General features: G+C 43.7%; 1 pseudogene; it reads left to right on the top strand.

The window, feature by feature from the left end:
- The first annotated feature begins 986 nt into the window (after positions 1-986).
- Positions 987-2,544, top strand: LOC147667239 (uncharacterized; annotated as a pseudogene).
- The last annotated feature ends 17,228 nt before the right edge of the window (positions 2,545-19,772 follow it).

The raw sequence follows: 19,772 nt of genomic DNA, 5'->3' as shown, positions 1-19,772 counted from the left end.
CCATCTATAATGAAGCTAATGTTGTAAGTCTTCAATAATAGCAGAAATAATGAGCTACAGTATTCAGCAAAACATCAGTGCAGTCAGCGACAGAGGAACCTCCACACAAACAGACAGATCCCGGATGAAACATCAAGGGCAGTTCACTGATTGTAAGAGGCTGAGCTGTTCACCTCCATGCCACGAGACGAAGAAATTACCACTACAAAATTAAGGCAACAACAATAACCAACAACCTCCTGTATAAACAAGTCCAACACCAGCTTTGATCGTGGGATCAGTATGATGTGATTACGGCAGAGCTCTGTTTTCTAATATAATGACAAGCCATTATTTAGTACTCTAGGTGAATTGTAAGCTCTTTCTGGGTAACTCACAACAGCCAGAGAAAAGCACAACAGAGCGGAGCCAGACAATTGACGGGTAAAGGAAAGAGAAATTCTTGTATCTACAATACAACAGACTATCGCAATTTGCACTGGCCAAAAGGAAGATACATCTTTACCCGCAAGCGTGCATAGCCATAATCCAATCTAAAGGCACAATCACCTACAAAGACACCTTCTACGTATTAGGAGTGTGGCAAATGTTTGGTGGCTATTGCATTTTATTGTTAAAACAGAAATCAAATGTGTAAAATACCGCACACATATAAAGTGTGTGAGAAAAACACAAGTTCTTTATCAGCCATATTGGCCCATCAGGAAATACAGTCAAGGGATATAGACAAATATATACCCGACCCACAAACACTAACCAAAAAAGAAGACTCATACACATGCAGCAAGAGCTTTAGTTTGTCATCAATACTCAAGCTTCATCAGCACACGAACACAGGACAAAAACCTTTCAAGTGCAGTGAATGTGTAAAGAGCTTTAGTCACTTATCAAACGTCCAAATTCAAAAGCGAACACACACAGGAGAAAAACCATTCAAGTGCAGTGAATGTGCAAAGAGCTTTAGGCGATTATCAGTGCTTCAAAGTCATCTTTGAACACACATGGGGGAAAAACCATTCAAGTGCACTGAATGTGCAAAGTACTTTAGTAACTTATCAGAACTACAAAGACACCAGCGAACACACACAGGGGAAAAGCCATTCAAGTGCAGTGAATGTGTGAAGAGCTTTAGTCAGTTATCAAGCCTACGAAGACATCAAGGAACACACACAGGGGAAAAGCCATTTAAATGCAGTGAATGTTTAAAGAGCTTTAGTCGATTATCAGTGCTTCAAAGCCATCAGCGAACACACACGGGGGAAAAACCATTCAAGTGCACTGAATGTGCAAAGTGCTTTAGTGAGTTATCAAACCTTCGAAGACATCAGCGAACACACACGGGGGAAAAGCCATTTAAATGCAGTGAATGTGTGAAGAGCTTTAGTCAATTATCAGACCTACAAATTCATCAGCGAACACACACTGGGGACAAACCCTATCATTGTAGTGAATGTGACAGTAGTTTTCGTAACTCTTCAGCATTAAGGAATCATCAGCAAACTCACACAGGAGAAAAACGATTCAAGTGCAATGAATGTGGGAAGAGCTTTAGTCGATTATCAGACCTACAAAGACATCACCGAACACACACAGGGGAAAAGCCATTCAAGTGCAGTGAATGTGTAAAGAGCTTTAGTCAATTATCATTGCTTCAAAGCCATCTGCGAACACACACGGGGGAAAAGCCATTTAAATGCAGTGAATGTTTAAAGAGATTTAGTCGATTATCAGTGCTTCAAAGCCATCAGCGAACACACACGGGGGAAAAGCCATTTAAATGCAGTGAATGTGTGAAGAGCTATAGTCAATTATCATCCCTACAAATTCATCAGCGAACACACACGGGGGAAAAACCCTATCATTGTAGTGAATGTGACAGTAGTTTTCGTGACTCTTCAGCATTAAGGAATCATCAGCAAACTCACACAGGAGAAAAACGATTCAAGTGCAATGAATGTGGGAAGAGCTTTAGTCGATTATCAGACCTACAAAGACATCTGTGAACACACACAGGGGAAAAGCCATACCATTGCAATGAATGTGTGAAGAGCTTTAGTCTGTTATCAAGCCTTCAAAGACACCAGCGAAGACACACATGGGAAAAGGCATTCAAGTGCAGTGAATGTGCAAAGAGCTTTAGTCGCTTCTCAAACCTCCAAACACATCAGCGAATACACACAGGGGAAACACCATTCAAGTGTAGTGAATGTGCAAAGTGCTTTAGTTGCATATCAAACCTCCAAACACATCAGCGAATACACACAGGGGAAACACCATTCAAGTGCAGTGAATGTGCAAAGTGCTTTAGTCAGTTATCACAACTTCAAACATATAAACGAACACATACAGGGGAAAATCAAATTCAAGTGCACTGAATGTGCAAAGTGCTTTAGTCATGTATCAAGCCTACAAAGTGATCAGCGAGCACACACGGGGGAAAAACCATTCAAGTGCAGTGAATGTGTGAAGAGCTTTAGACAGTTATCAGACCTACAATGTAATCAGCAAACACACACGGGTAATAAACCCTATCATTGCAGCGAATGTGACAGTAGTTTTCGCAGCTCTTCAGCATTAAGGTGCCATCAGCGAACTCACACAGGAGACAAACCATTCAAGTGCAGTGATTGTGCAAAGTGCTTTAGTTGGTTATTACAACTTCAGAGTCATCAGCAAGCACACACGGGGGAAAAAAACCCTAATATTGTAGTGAATGTGACAGTAGTTTTTGCTTCTCTTCAGCATTAAGGTATCATCAGCAAACTCACACAGGAGAAAAACCAGTCAAGTGCAATGAATGTGGGAAGAGCTTTAATTGATTATCAGAGCTACAAAGTCATCAGCGAGCACACAGGGAGAAAACATAGAAGGGCGCTGAAAGTGTGAAGGACTTTTGATAGAAGACCCGACTAACAGTAAAGAAGAAGAACAGATAACAGTATTTTCAAAGTTAGAAAAGTGTTTGTTTCCAGAGATTGCTCACTTGCGTACACAAAGCAAAGCATCATGATGCACCAGGATACACAGTTGGAGGCGAGCACAATGTGGATTTAAAGAAAAGAAACATTCTTGCTTTTTATTTGGTGAAGAAGAGATGCAAAGAAAAAAATGAAATCGCACCTGATCACACTTCCTGTAAAAAGCAACACTGAACAATACTGGGACTAACAATGGTATTTTCAGCTAACTTGTGGGATTTGTGATAAAACCTATAAACCCAACCCACCCAGAGTGGACATGTCAGGGCTCTGGAGATGGAAGCTTCAGTGGTAAAATGTATGTATTACTGTTAACAAATGCCACTGCCGTATATGTAATGAACTAAAGCGAAACACAGGTGTTCAAGAAATAACCTATTTTTAGATATAAAAGAGCATATAAAACTTTATAAATACAAAAATATACCTTGTTTTTAAGTAACATTTGCTGAATCTTTTACACACTGTTATCGGTTGATGGATCAGCTCGGACCTTATAACTAAGTGTGACCCGTGGCTCCTCCCCGACTTGGCTCTCCCTATTCATTTTGTGACTTGCTAAACTCTACTTTTTACCATAATTGAGCAACTGTAAGCAGCAGACACTGGTTTAAGAATGTGGTGAAATAGTGAAATCCCACATCAAAAGCATATATGTACCAGGACAATCCGTTGCACTCTCAGCAACTCATCTTTCACACTGATTGTCCCTTGTTCTCAAATGTGCTGAAGGATTTGTCGTATGAATGCCAGAAGTGGCAGTGAGATTCATGAAGCTAAAGCTAACATGAGTGTTTGGGAGATAGAGAAGAGGAGAGATAAAGTAAGCGAGAGAGACAACGAAAGGGGGAGAAAGAGAAATGGAAGGAGGAGGAACGGCAGGTGATCTATATTCACCTAAAAATAGAAGAAGCGGCCGAATACATGTCAATGTATGACATCACCAGCGAAATGGGCTGAACACCTGTGAATTTATATATTTATCTTTAGTAGCTATAGACCAATGTCATGCCAATAACAGGGCACAAGTAAGGAAAATACTAAAGGAGCCCATTATCATATGCAAATCACAAGGACGTCACATGTAGTGACGTCACAAGAAGTGATTTCAGGCCCTTATAATAATTTTCACATGAAAGGTCGATGGCCTGTTTTAAAAACAATAAACATAACATAATGTAAGAAGAAGTTTTTGGGTTCAGTTTTTATACATCATGTTTTTTCCCACTATCAGTTTGTAACTAAACTCAGAAATGACTCAAAGTGTAAATATTTTTAAACAGATATGGGGAACTTGGAAATTACATTTTTGAACAGTTTTCAGCAGATAAATAAAATTTGCTTTTAATTTGCGTTTGTTTCCTGACATTATTCTTTATTTAGCCCCTAAGCCCCAAAGTGTTTCACATTTACAGCAATAGAAGGGCTAATTTTGACAAGTTTCTGTCCCTCTCTTGCGCCACTCACACAAATAAATAAAGGGGACGCTGCTAGTGGGACGGATAGTTACAAACACTCTGAGGCCTGTGTCTGCAGTGCTGAGGCACAAAGTAAGAAATCCCAGTCGCAGGCTAAGGAGATAGATAATAGTGGAGGGACCCCATCAAACTGTGTCGACATCCAACTTGTGCCGTGCTGATAAAGCAATAGTGAATTTGAGTAATTTATAAACTGAAATGAGAGAAAGAAGAAGAGAGCGAGGTGCAGGATATATTAAAGAAAATGAAAAAAAGAGACACGACACAAGGAGGAAGTAGCAAGGGAGAGAAACGAGAGGGAGCGCTGTGGGAGAAGGTGGAATGGAAAGCAGAGAGAAAAAAGAGGGCATGGTTATATAAGAAGCAAGCTTGATAATCACCTGGCTTTCGTTAATAAAAACCAGTGCTTACTTTGTAAAAGGGGTGCAGCCGACACTACTGAGTATCGGGCGCTGAATACCAATGCAGTGTACTCTTGATTCCACCTGATGCCTCTTTAATTCACCACCAGACACTCTTTGCCTCTTTATCCTACTCTAGCAGGTTTCTGCTTTCTACCTCATATTTCCTGGGTTTTTCTCTTGTTTTTTTTTCTTTCTATCTCCTGTGTGTCTTTCACCGTTTTGATGTGGAGCAGACTATAATAAGGAAAACAAGTTTAGTTCCAACAAAAATTAGTGTGATGTGCCTCACTTGTAACCACTGACTCAAATTAAGCACTGACAACAACCTGTGTATTAGGGTGTGATGATTAACACGGGAAACATACAGAATATGGAAGGAACGCAATAACATATAATTATGCAATATGCTGCAGTAAAAGGGACTTTTCACAGAGGTGAATGGACAGAACTCTATCCGCAGAGAGCAGAGTGGGACACAGCTCTGTCCGTTGACAGCAGAGTGGTACACAGCTCTCTCCGCAGAGAGTAGAGTGGTATACAGCTCTCTCCACTGACAGTAGAGTGGGACACGAATATAGCATGTTACAATGCGTGCCTTTACAAAGCAGTACTTTACAACGTGGTTGTTACAACGACCGCGTTTTAACCTCGTGTGTCATTAAAACACAAGTCATTGCTCTAGGGGGCGCGCTGGACTTAGGAATAGTATTAATTACTGTTCCTACTCCAGTTTGCCCAACAGCAGGGAAGGCATTAGATTTAAAATCCAACACATTCCCTGGTGTTGCAAGCCTGTTAACAAAATGGTTGTTGTAAAGACCACGTTGTAAAGTAATGCATTGTGTCTGTTCCGTAGTAAACATTGTGTTCGAGGCATATGAGCTGCAGATTGTACACTTAGCAATAGATCACCACCTGGTGGTGGGCTCAGATGATTGCAGGTTGTTGTCTTCTTGGAAGAAGTCTTTGTAGTCACGAGATAGATGACTCCTCCCTTGGACAATACTGCGCATGGTCATCGACTCCATCCTCAGATTGTTTTTTTCTGCCACTGGGTTCGGATGAAAGTTTTCCGCTCTGGCTAGAAAACACTTTTTCTGCATTTTCGAAGCGTAAAACTTTAGTTCACCTTTTTCGACATCGAATAGACTTTTCGACATCACCAGCTACATCCCGGTGCGTCGACGCGGGCTGTTGGGCCTATCGGCGCTGTACGGCCTACGCCTCATGGACAGCACTCCATTCAAAAGATGCCTGGTATGTCGAGCAAAATTCCCTCATAGTGACCATCACTAGGTTTGCAACCTCTGTCTCTCGCCAGAACACGACGAGTCGACCTGCACAGCCTGTACTTCCTTCCGATCGAAGAAGACCATTCGGGATCAGAGGGCCCGTCGACACGAGATGAGGAGATCAGCGCCAGCACCCGAGGCCATCTTTGAGGAGGAGATCGTCGAAGAAGACGTCTCCGAGGACGAGAACCCACTCGAAGATATCTCTGAGTACGAGGCTCCACTCGCCGCCGAGGAAGACTCGCCTGATCTTCAGATCATATCGGGAGCAGAGGACTCGGACGATTCGATTCCATCTCGACAACCTGTGAGTACCTCTGCCCCTGCACAACAGACACTACCCAAACAAAAGGCAACGGTCAGCACTCGGCCCATGGGGCCCAGTCGAGACCGAAATTTACCCTCCGACGCCCCGCCTTCGGGCTCGGCTCCGAGGAAAAAGACTACGCCTTCCGGTGCCTCGGCGCGGAAAAAACCACATGTGCCAATTCCACCTCCTCCATTGGCACCGAAACATCCATTGACACCGAAGGACTCTTCGACACCGAAGCCAAAACGCCCTTCGGTGCCCAAACACCCTTCGGCACCCGAACCAAAAGACACATCGGTGCCGAAGCCAGGAACCGTACTGGACCCGAAAGCTTCGACTCCGAAAACCTCCGGTTCCAAAAATAAGGAAGGGAAGCTATATTCCGGCACTGCCAGCCCAACAAAACCTGTCTCCACGCCAAAATCTTCAATTTCGGTACCAAAGACTCCAGACAAGCCTAAACCACCTTCGGCACCGAAAAAATTTCCACAGGACTCAATCACTCCTCCTAAGGCAAAAAACACTAAGCAACCCCTATCTGCACCGAAAAAATCGACGCCGAAGAAGATTATAGAAGAGGAAGATCTGTTTAGACCAGATCCTAGACAGAAAAAAGTCCATATTAATCCAAAAACTGGACATGTGGAAGCAATTCCTTATAAAAAAAAGACCAGCAGACACACCACTTCCACCTGTGGTTCCTGCCAAAAAGGATAGTGCAACTTCTCCAATGCACCCTTCCTCTCCTTCACCTTCTTCCTCTCCTATTACTCCATATATTGAACCTATAACTTCTCCTGCTCAATCTCCTGCATCATCACACCACACTGACGAGGAGTATGATTTAGGTGGGGGGAATGACGTACCAGAGCCACATACATACCCTTTAGATGAGGATGTCAATCCAGAATATCCCAAAGATGACGATGCACATAATTTTCCACCAAACACTGCACCAGACATCCCTGATCCTCAATACTACCCAACAAAACCTTCCCCTCCAGAGGATAGTATTGGGTTTAATCATCTATTAAACAGAGCTGCCCTTTACCATGGAGTTTCAATGCACTCTGATGCCATTGAGGAGGATTTCTTATTAGACACTTTTGAACAGTCACAAAGGTCTACTCAAATATTACCCATGATCAAAGGAGTCATTAAACATGCTCCAGACATTTTTAAAGATCCAGTACGGTGTTGGGTGCTAAATCCCAGCATAGAGAAAAAGTATAGACCAGCACCAGCTGATCCAGTCTACATTAAGGGACATCTGCCACTAGACTCTTTGGTAGTGTCAAATGCACGTAAAAGAGCCAATTCCCAAACTTCTGGTGACACACCCCCGCCTGACAAAGAATCTAAAATTATTGATGCGTCAGGGAAACGGATTGCTGCGCAAGCAACGAACATATGGCGCATAGCAAACACACAAGCCTTACTCTCACGCTGCAACAGGGCTCACTACCACCAACTAGAAAAATTAATGGAAAACCTACCAGATCAATACAAAGATCAGGCAGGAGAGCTCTTACAAGAAGGCAAATTAATATCTAATGCCTCAATTAAATGTGCACTAGATGTAGCTGACAGCATACAGAGCAGTTAATACTAGTGTTATTCTCAGACGTCATGCATGGTTACGCATTTCAGGTTTCAAACCAGAAGTACAAACTACCATCCTGAACCAGCCCTTCAATCAGAACCAGTTGTTTGGGTCAGAAGTAGACAACACACTAGAAAAGATGAAGAAAGACACGGAGACTGCTAAGTCTATGGGTGCATTACAATCCACCCAGACCAGAAGTTTTTTTCGCCGCTCCTCTTATAGAGGAGGCTCCAAGCAGACGGGCACAGATACCACATCATCTTTTAAGACACACACACAAACCTCCTCTAATAAACGCTACTTTAGAGGAGGATACAGAGGCAACAACAATAAGGGAAGGGGTAGAGGTAATACCAACAACCGCTCCTCTTCCACTCCCAAACAGTGACTTCCCTCTGCCTCCCCTCCAGCATTCCACTCCTGTGGGGGGCAGACTATCACAGTTCCTACCTGTCTGGAATTCCATCACAACAGACAAGTGGGTAAGACAGATTATCCAACATGGCTATTGCCTAGAACTCACAGCAACCCCCCAAACATACCACCCAGGCAGCGTCCAATGTCCGCAGAACACATAACTGCTTCAACAGGAAGTTCTAGCACTTCTAGAAAAAGATGCTATTCAAGTGGTCCCTTTACAGGAACAAAGAAGAGGAGTCTACTCCCTGTACTTTCTAATCCCCAAGAAGGAAGGGATCACTGAGACCAATTCTCGACCTCGGGCCCCTCAACCACTACATACAATCAGATCATTTTCACATGAACACTTTACAACAAGTACTCCCATTAGTAGAACAGGGAGATTTTCTTTCAACACTAGAACTAAAGGACGCCTATTTTCTTGTTCCTATACATCCTGCGCACAGGAAGTATTTAAGATTTGTTATACAAGGACAACACTATCGGTTCAAAGTCCTTCCATTTGGGGTCACAACAGCACCACAAGTGTTTACAAAGTGCTTAGCAGTACATTTCAAAAGACAACAGATACATGTCTTCCCTTACCTCGACGACTGGCTCATAAAAGTAAGATCATTCAACCAGTGTGTACAACACACAAAACAAACAATTCAAACATTACACGACTTAGGGTTTACAATAAACTACACCAAGTCGTACCTAGACCCTTTGCACGTTCATCAATATCTAGGAGCTACCTTAGACACATCGGCAGCTCTAGCATATCCTAGTCAAGCCAGGATTCAAAGCATTCAGAACTTAGTCTCCCTTTTTCAATACCAACACTCTCTTCAAGCCAGAGTGTTCATGAAACTAATAGGCATGATGGCGTCTTGCATCGTCATAGTTCCTCACACAAAACTGCAAATGCGCCCACTACAAGAATGTCTAGCACAACAGTGGAATCAGGCTCAAGGTCAGCTCACAGACCTGGTGGTTGTGGACAGCCGTACATATCGCTCTCTGCAATGGTGGAACACCAAAAACTTGACAAAGGGACGGCCGTTCCTAGACCCTGTCCCACAAATATTGCTCACGACAGATGCATCCCTCACAGGATGGGGAGCCCATCTCTTGCATTATACCACACAAGGCCAATGGAACAACCATCAGAAACAGTTCCACATCAACCATTTAGAGTTACTAGCAATTTTCCTAGCACTCAAAACTTTTCAAGTACAAGTACAAAACAAAGCTGTTCTAATCTGGATGAACAATATGACAGCCATGTATTATGTACAAAAACAGGGGGGGTGGGGACACACACTCTGCAACTGTCCCAGCTTGCACTGAACATTTGGAGATGGGCCATCCATCAAAACATACACCTGACAGTAGAACACCTTCCAGGAATTCACAATCAGATAGCAGATCTGTTGAGTCGTCAGTCACAACAGATTCACGAATGGGAGCTGCACCCACAAGTTCTCCAACCATTCTTCCAAAAGTGGGGGCATCCACAGATAGATCTGTTTGCCACCCACGAAAACACAAAATGCCCAACCTTCGCCGCCAGGTTTCCACACCCACAATCGGAGGGAAATGCGATATGGATGAACTGGTCAGGCAGATTTGCGTACACTTTTCCGCCTCTCCCACTCATTCCACTAGTAGTACGCAAGCTCAGACAACAGTCTCTCAAACTAAAACTAGTGGCTACGCTACTAGATCTCTCACTGGTTCCACATCAGAAATTACGGCTCACGCCATCCCTGTTAACACAGAACCATGGAGGAATAAGGCACCCAGAACCAAACCAACTGAATTTGGCGATCTGGCTCCTGAGGTCTTAGAGTTTGGCTACTTAAACTTACCACCAGACTGTATGAACATAATGAAAGAAGCTAGAAGAGCCACTACCAGAGCATGTTATGCTGCTAAGTGGAAAAGATTTGCAATATACTGTAACACAATCACATTGATCCACTGGATGTTTCCATCCAAAATAGTATGTTCGAGGCATGTGGGCTGCTGAATTCATATCTGTGCATAGATCGCCGCCTAGTGTTGGGTCCGGATGATTGCACATCATTGTCCTGGAAGAGTCTTCGAAGTATCACGAGATAGGTGGCTCCTCCCTCGGACTACAGTGCGCATGGGCATCCTCTCCATCCCCAGATTATTTTTCTCCGCCATTGGGTTCGGATGTACTTTCCTACTCTCCAAGTTTGGAATCAAGAAAAACTTTTGAAAAGGCCAAAAGGCCTTCAGATCCGTCAGTATTGTTCAGACCTTGGTGCCGATACACTTTTTACAACTTTGTTGCACTCCAGTCATCGAATCGGGCCGTGAGACCTTCTCGACACCACGTGGACCGACCGTCGATGGAGCGAAGTCCATTCAAGTACTGCCCGCAGTGCAACTCGAAGTTCCCGCACACAGACAAGCATCCAGTGTGCAATAAATGCCTATCTCCAGATCACAATGAAGATAGTTGCCTAGCCTGTGCCCAGTTCCGTTTGAAAAAGACTATTCGGAATCGACGGGCGGCGAGGCAAGAAATGCAACGATCGGTGCCTGAGCCTCATAACATCTTCGACGATGAGGAAGAACTAGCGAGCGCCAAAGACTCAGATCAAGACGAAAGACAATACTCGGAGCCCGACTCCGAAAATTACCTCGAAGAGGGAGAACTAATCGTCGATCTCGAGGAATATGATCAGGACATCGTTGCAGTTGAAGACAACGCCAATGACGACGAGGGGCGAACCGTGAGTACACCGCCCCATATAGACACTACACCTCTATCAGAGACTCAGGTCGAGGAATCGCCAGCAGGCCTTAGCCTAGATCAATATCCTCGTTCTACAGCCCCGCTATACCGCCCGGCTAAGAACATACCAAAAGAGCCCTCTGAGACACAACATACGACATTGGTTCCATCGAAACCGAAACTAGTCCACAATACAGTCTTCGGACCGAATTACGTCGAACCGAAGGTAACTAAGCCGAAAGGCGTCGACCCGAAGGACACAGTACCAATACAACCTTCGAAACCAAAGACCGTCGAGTCGACATCGAAGACCAAAGCAGTCGAGTCGAGCTCGAAGTCGAAGGCCGTCGAGTCAACCTCGAAGCCAAAACACGTCGATTCGACACAAAAACAAAAGCACGTCGAATCGACCCCCAGGAAGCACATCGAATCGAGCAAAACAGCCTCAGGCATCGACAAGGGGGGAAAAAACAGTCGCCGAGAGCACAAGGCCTGCGCCCAAAGCTACCGTCGAACCGAAAGCGAAACCAAAGGTGGACGAAAGAAAATCGGTCGAGCCGAAGCCAATTGAACCGAAAAAAGTTGTTGAGCCAAAACCGCAGGCTCCAAAAAAACCTAAAGACACAGTTGAACCGACAAAACTGCTCGGTCCGAAACAGGTGGTGATGCCAGCCAAAGACATTCAACCGAAAAAACCTGTCGAAAAACAGCCTAAACCGATCCAACCGCCAAAAACGGTCGAAGCCACAAAAAGCATCGACCCAAAGAGACAAAAACCAAAGGTTACAGCACCAAAACCAAGGACTGTGTAAGAGGAGCTTATTCACCCAGATCCCTCCACAGAAGACCAGTCAAAACTCTATATTGGCCCAAAGACTGGTAAATTGACTGTTTATACCAAAAAGAAAAGACCTCTGCCAACTGAAGACCTTTCCAGAATCCCCCTAAAGAAAAAGAAGACTGTGCTACCTCTCCCATATTCTTTGAACCTATCAGTCCAGTTATGCCTACTACTCTTTATGCCCCAACCTCACCTGCACGCTCTGACTACAACCCAGATGAAGATCAGGACGCAGATGTAGGGTTTGGTTTTCCACAAAACCCACTTGCAGAGCCAAACACACAGCCATGGGGTGGAGGAGGAGAACCAGACACTGAAGGGATTCTGCCCATTACAGACCCTGCAGTATACCCCACTAAGCCATCACCCACAGAGGATACAGTAGCATTTAATTGACTACTGGATAGAGCAGCAACCTACCACAATGTAGATATGCACTCTGATGCTATTGAGGAAGACTTCCTCTTTGATACACTAACAACATCTGAGAGACACGTTAAAACACTCCCAATGTTAAAAGGGGTATTAAACATGCAAGTGACATTTTTAAGGACACTGCTAGAGCACGGGTCATAAACCCTAGAATTGAGAGAAAATATAGGGATGCACCTATAGATCCTACATACATCAAAGGGCAGCTACCCATAGATTCCTTAGTGGTCTCCAACGCACGTAAGCCTGCAAACTCCCAGACTACTGGAGAAGCCGCTCCACCAGACAAGGAGTCTAAAATCTTTGAGGCATCAGGCAAGAGAGTGGCGGCTCAGGCAGCAAACTCATGGAGAATAGCCAATACACAGGCCTTGCTGGCCAGATATGATAGGGCGCACTACGACAGTTTGGAAGAAATTCTCCAACACTTACCTGATCCCTACAAACAGCAGGCAGATGAACTTATACAAGAGGGAAAGCTCATCACCAATGCCTCCATTAAATGTGCCCTAGACGCGGCAGACACAGCTGCCAGATCCATCAATACAAGCGTGCTGCTAAGACGACATGCATGGCTTCGCATATCAGGCTTTAAAAATGAAGTCCAATCAACAATTCTTAATCAGCCAATCAACCCAGACTTTTTATTTGGTCCAGCAGTTGATTCAATTCTGGACAAAATAAAAAAGGATGCAGAAACTGCAAAGTCTATGGGAGCTCTTCTGTCCCAAAAACACCGGGGCTCCTTTCGTCGCTCCAATTATAGAGGAGGAGCGCGAGGGACATCACAGCAATCCTCCAACTACAAAAGTAACACACAATCCACATATACCAAAAACACCAGCAGGGGTGGATATCGAGGATGCAATACTACGGGAAGAGTTATGCAGCAAAGTGGAAACGTTTAGTCATTTACTGTAATAACAATGACATTAACCCACTTGATGCTTCCACTCAAAACATCATTCGCTACCTATTGCACCTACAACGTTGCAATTTAGCCTATTCATCCATCAGGATACATCTAGCTGCGTTAGCAGCATATCTGCAAAACAGGCAACACCTTTCACTATTTGGGGTGCCAGCAATTAAAGCGTTTATGGAAGGACTTAAACGCGTAATTCCTCCAAGGCACCCACCTTCACCAGTCTGGAATCTAAACGTTGTTTTAACCAGACTAATGGGACCACCTTTTGAACCACTACACTCATGCGAAATACAATTTCTTACTTGGAAGGTGGCTTTTCTCATTGCCATTACTTCGCTTCGAAGAGTTAGTGAGCTGCAAGCCCTAACTATTCAAGAGCCATTCATTCAAGTACATGCAAATAGAGTACTTCTTAGAGCAAACCCTAAATTCATGCCAAAGGTGGTATCCCATTTCCATATAAATCAAACTATAGAACTGCCAGTGTTCTTTCAGAACCCACAGACAGTAGCCGAGAGGGCCTTGCATACCCTAGATATCAAGAGAGCTCTGCTATATTACATAGACAGAACTAAGACATTTCGGAAAACAAAGCAATTGTTTGTTGCCTTCTCACCACAACACAAGGGTAACCCTATTTCAAAATCAGGTATAGCCAGATGGGTAGTTAAGTGCATCCAGATATGTTATTTAAAAGCAAAACGCACTTTAACAATCCCCCCTAGGGCGCATTCCACACGCAAGCTAGGGGCATCCATGGCTTTCCTGGGAAACATTCCTTTACACGAGATTTGTAGAGCAGCCACATGGTCAACCACACATACATTTACAAAACACTATTGTGTAGATGTACATTCCAAACAGCAAGCTGCTGTAGGTCAGGCTGTTCTCAAAACTCTTTTCCAGACTGCTGTAGCTGACACAGGTAGCCACCGCTAAGGGAGATACTGCTATACATTCTATGCACAGATATGAATTCAGCAGCCCACATGCCTCGAACGGAATATGCTACTTACCAGTATGCATCTGTTCTTGGCATGTAGGGCTGCTGACATTCATATCGCCCACCCACCTCCCCGGTGCCTGTCGCAGCTGTAGCATTCACTCTTTGCATGGACATCTCTTACTCTACTATACTCCATCTCTGCCACAATGACGAAAAACAATCTGGGGATGGAGAGGATGCCCATGCGCACTGTTGTCCGAGGGAGGAGCTACCTATCTCGTGATACTTCGAAGACTCTTCCAGGACAACAATGTGCAATCATCCGGACCCAACACTAGGCGGCGATCTATGCACAGATATGAATGTCAGCAGCCCTACATGCCAAGAACAGATGCATACTGTAAGTAGCATATTCCTTGCTACCTTCTACACCTACAAAGGTCCAATTTGGCTTATTCTTCCATACGCCTGCATCTACCAGCAATTGCAGCCTATTTACAAAATAGACAGCATCTATCTCTCTTTAGAGTAACTGCAATAAAAGCATTTATGGAAGGATTAAAACAAATAATCCCACCTAGGTTACCACCTGCACCAGTATCGAACCTAAACGTGGGCCTTACAAGACTTATGGGTCCCCCTTTTGAGCCTTTACACAAGTGTGAACTGTAATTCCTAACATGGAAAACTGCCTTCCTTGTTGCCATCACCTCTCTCAGAAGAGTTAGTGAAATACAAGCATTCACAATAGAAGAACCATTTTTTCAAATACACCCTAACAAAGTGGTTCTTAGACCCAATCCAAAATTCCTGCCAAAAGTTATTACTCCTTTTCACCTTAACCAATCAGTAGAGTTACCAGTGTTTTTTCAAAAACCGGACTCTGTTGCAGTTAGGGCTTTACACACCTTAGATGTTAGAAGAGCTCTACTATACTACACAGACAGGACTAAATCCATCAGAAAGACAAAACAACTATTTGTATCTTTCTCTCCCCCACACAAAGGCAATCCCATCTCTAAAGGAGGAATTTCCAGATGGATTGTAAAGTGTATTCAAATATGCTATCAAAAAGCTAAACGTACACTAACGGTTCCTCCTAGAGCGCACTCCACTCTCAAACTAGGAGCCTCTTTGGCTTTCTTAGGAAACATACCATTAGAGGACATATGCAAGGCAGCAACTGGTCTACAATACACACCTTCACTAAACACTATTGTGTTGATGTGCAAGCCAAGCAGCAAGCTGCAGTAGGCCAAGCTGTCCTTAAAACACTATTTCAGTATGCTGCAACGGATACAAGCGACCACCGCTAGAGGAGACACTGCTGCACAATCGTTGCTAAGTGTACAATCTGCAGCTCATATGCCTTGAACGGAATATGCTACTTACCAGTATGCATCTGTTCTTGGCATGTAGAGCTGCAGAATTGTACACGCCCTCCCACCTCCCCGGGACTTGTATCCGTTCCAGTACTCATCTTATTTAGATGCACACGCATGGACATCCTTTTCTCTTTACTTCTACTAACTCCATCATTTCCCATCATGGCAAAAAACAATCTGAGGATTGAGTTGATGACCATGAGCAGTATTGTCTAAGTGAGGAGTCACCTATTTCGTGACTACAAAGACTTCTTCCAAGAAGACAACAACCTGCAATCATCCGAGCTGAACACCAGGTGGCGATCTATTGCTAAGTGTACAACTCTGCAGCTCTACATGCCAAGAACAGATGCATACTGGTAAGTAGCATATTCCTTCCCGTGGGACACAGCTCAGTCCTAAGAGAGTAGAGTGGGACACAGCTCTCTCCAAAGACAGTAAAGTGGGACACAGCTCTGTCCGCAGAGAGAAAAGTGGTACACAGCTCTCTCCACAGACAGTAGAGTGGGACACAGCTCTGACAGCAGAGAGTAGACTGGGGTGCAGCTCTGTCCGCAGAGATTAGAGTGGCTGCTCTATCCGCAGAGAGTAGAGTTGTACACAGCTCTGTCCACAGACAGTATAGTGGGATGCAGCTCCGTCCGCAGAGAGTAGAGTGGGACATAGCTCTGTTCGCAGAGAGTAGAGCGGGATGCAGCTCTTTCTGTAGAGAGTAGAGTGGGATGCAGCTCTATCTGCAGAAAGTAGAGTTGTACACAGCTCAGTCCGCAGAGAGTAGAGTGGGACACAGCTCCGTCGGCAGAGAGTAGAGTGGGACATGGCTCTGTCCACAGACAGTAGAGTGGGACACAGCTCTGTCCACAGACAGTAGAGTGGAGTGCAGCTCTGTCAACAGAGAGTAGAATGGGATACAGCTCTGTCCACAGAGAGTAGAGTGGTACGCAGCTCTGTCCGCAGAGAGTAGATTGGAATGCAGCTCTGTCCGCAGAGAGTAGAGCGGCACCTAACTCTACTTTGTGGGCATTGTGCACTACAAGTCACTTCTGTGCATCCCGTCACCTTCTGAGAGTGATTCAGCGAACAACCTAGCATCAAATTCCAGTGTTATTAATCCTTAAATCAGAGACCTTTTGATTTTGCTTCTGAATAGTTATTAAATATTCTTGTTTTTCTAACCTTGGTTTTCATCTTAAAGTTCCTTGTCTCTTTTTACTACACTGTATTGAAAGTTGTGACTTCCACTGTGTTGCTTTACCTTTGAGTGTGCCTTAGACTGTACTACTCAAGCCAAGTTACCAAAAGTGAGTTAAGGGCACTTTAGTAGATGACACTTTAACTTTGCTGACAGAAGTATGAGAGAAGCAAAGCAGGCGGACTACAGGAAGCAGACCACCGAGCTGAAAAGGTTATGGTCTTAGGTGGAATCTGCACCAACTGTAAGTGCAAAAAGTAAAAACCATGAGGAGTGTTGTTGGCAGCTGTGTCCCCAGAATTTGAGACTGCCACCCTCTCTCAAACAGCTAAAAGAGCTAAAGATGCACCCTTCAGACAATCAGGTCTCAAAAACTAAGACTGCCTGCTCCTGTCATACAAAACTCACACTGTTACCTGAATCACTTTACCCTGTTATGTGTACAAGCATTTTACGTACATAACTTGTGCTGTGCATTGTGAACAGGCTGTCACCCCCGTTTGTATGTAAATGAGCTTCAATGACTAAACACCCCAGGCTCCCATCTCTTCCAGCGCGGATGATAATGTGATCACTGTAAGGTAATCACAAACAAAGGCTATATTGAGAAATAATCGGCTTCCAGGTCACACAGCGGTGAATATGTGGTTCTTTATTTTTTTTTTAATGTACTTTAATTTGCAGCAATTCTCCAGGTTACTTTTTCTCAGTATATCGCTCTTTGCTCTCTATCAGTTAAACGTACGGTTTGATGTAGGATTTGTTGTTCCTAGACCATGTCCCAATCCCTTTGTCCTCGATTTGTCGGCATGTGTTTTGTCCACACACTGGTCTAGGATAGTCCTTCTCAAGGTAGAAGGCGATGTAATAGGATTAATAAATCAGACATAAATGAAATTGTATGTAAACAAATATGTGCCTTTCAGTTATCAGGCACCACTAGACTCACATCTACACATGTAATTGAGCACCAGACTAAAGTGACTCCTCCCTATATAAATATGTGCCATCAGTAATCGGGCTGATGGTTCTGCTGATGCGCACAGCAAATTAAGTTTCTGGGATTACGCGCATTGGCCTAAATTTTAATTGCTGAAGTTTCACTGATACGCACATCTTATAAGGTTTGTGGAAATTACGCACTGTAAGCAGATCACTGAAGTTCACCCTTAAGTAGTAACTAGGTCTAAACATAGTATGTACATCATGCAAAATGTCACTGCCCCTCCCTTCTTTTAAAAGAAAAACAGTGGTTCTGTCAGGGATATCAACTGATGTGTGATCGGTACTTAATCCTTTGAAAATAATATGCTTTTAGTCATAAAATGAAGTAACACACCAAGAGAAGAAACAATTTCTGTCAAAACAACTAAGTTCCTTTACTTGGTATTTTATGTATATACAAATCAATAAGCGGCTGTCAAAAACAAAAAAAGGGACACATACGGTGAATGAGCCAATGGCTGTGTGGTACAGGTAGTGACTTTTTCTGATATTGTGACAGAGGGGCTGTTGTGTGTTATATATGTTTTTATGCCACCCCTGTACAGCACTCTGGGCCCGATTCACAGAACTAACTTAAAACAAAATCCTAAACGTACTTCTTTTGGTATTCACAGAACACATTTAGTAGTAGTAAAGTTAGGATTTTTTTTTTTAGTTTGACTTAAGACCAAAAGTAGTACGTTTTGGATTTTAAGTCAAACTTAAAACAAAATCCTAAGTAAATCTATACGCGTTACCGCGCTGAACATCACGGAAGCTTGATGCGTATAAACTTTTCCCGCTAATCGTCAAGGCACCAAATCTTTTCTGAACTCGATAATGCAATGCGTAACCGCCCATCCAACACCATTTATTTAATTAGTTATTTCGGATTGAACCTCAACACGACACGGTAATATTCTAACAGCATGCTTTTACACCTTTTTTCGTGCACAGGCCTTTATAAGATTACCTTCACGTTGAAAGATAACATGTTTACCAACACATCATGATCACCCCACCAAGTAAGACAATACAGCGAACAGTTTTGTTTTGTTTTATTTTGATCAATAAGAAGACATTACATGCATGCTTTATATGTCATTTTGTAGATGCTCCCAATAGAAGGGCAATGGCCCGAAATGCATTGGAGCTAAGGATTTAATTGTTGATGTTGGAAACAGCAGTTTGACGATTTAATCGTAGATGTTGAAAATTCAAAACTGTACTCATCACGTTAAGTATGTGGATAAACCTACTCTAATGTCCATAATGGATTAAAATCACACTTGACCTTGATACAAGCGGCAAAGATTGTTTCTTTAAACTTTACAAGGAGGTAAATACCCCGCCCTTTATGGTGCCCTAAAGGGATGCCATCAATTGTCAATTGAGAGCACATTTTTTCATGCTGATCATTGCCACATAAGTAGAGTGATGTAGGTGATGTTGTATCTACCACATTTGTCAAATTGATAGAAGTATTGTGTTCATTTATAGAAAATCAGAGTAGGTAATAAATTTAAGCCTAGGTCTTGAAATACTTATATATAATTCATGGTCATAGAGGTATTTTTTCATGGACACTGTCTTTAGTAAAGTAAGACACCGGCACCCACTGTACTTAAGGGGCATCAGCAAGGCTCCCCACTTTAGCTCCAACATTGCAGTGGCCAGCAACTGCGGCGCCGCTGTGAACCCAAAGTCAGAATTGGCACAACCATGCCTGGGAGCCCCTCTCGGGGGAATCTTAGGGACAAAATGCCCCCACAACGTTGGAGCGGTCCGCTGCCCTGCGGGACCGCTCAATAAGCATAGGGAGAA

The sequence above is a fragment of the Lissotriton vulgaris genome, unplaced genomic scaffold, assembly GCF_964263255.1.
Source record: "Lissotriton vulgaris unplaced genomic scaffold, aLisVul1.2 SCAFFOLD_814, whole genome shotgun sequence".
NCBI classification, from domain to species: domain Eukaryota; kingdom Metazoa; phylum Chordata; class Amphibia; order Caudata; family Salamandridae; genus Lissotriton; species Lissotriton vulgaris.
Note: the sequence above shows the minus strand (reverse complement) of the source record. Positions and strands in the feature narration are given on the sequence as shown.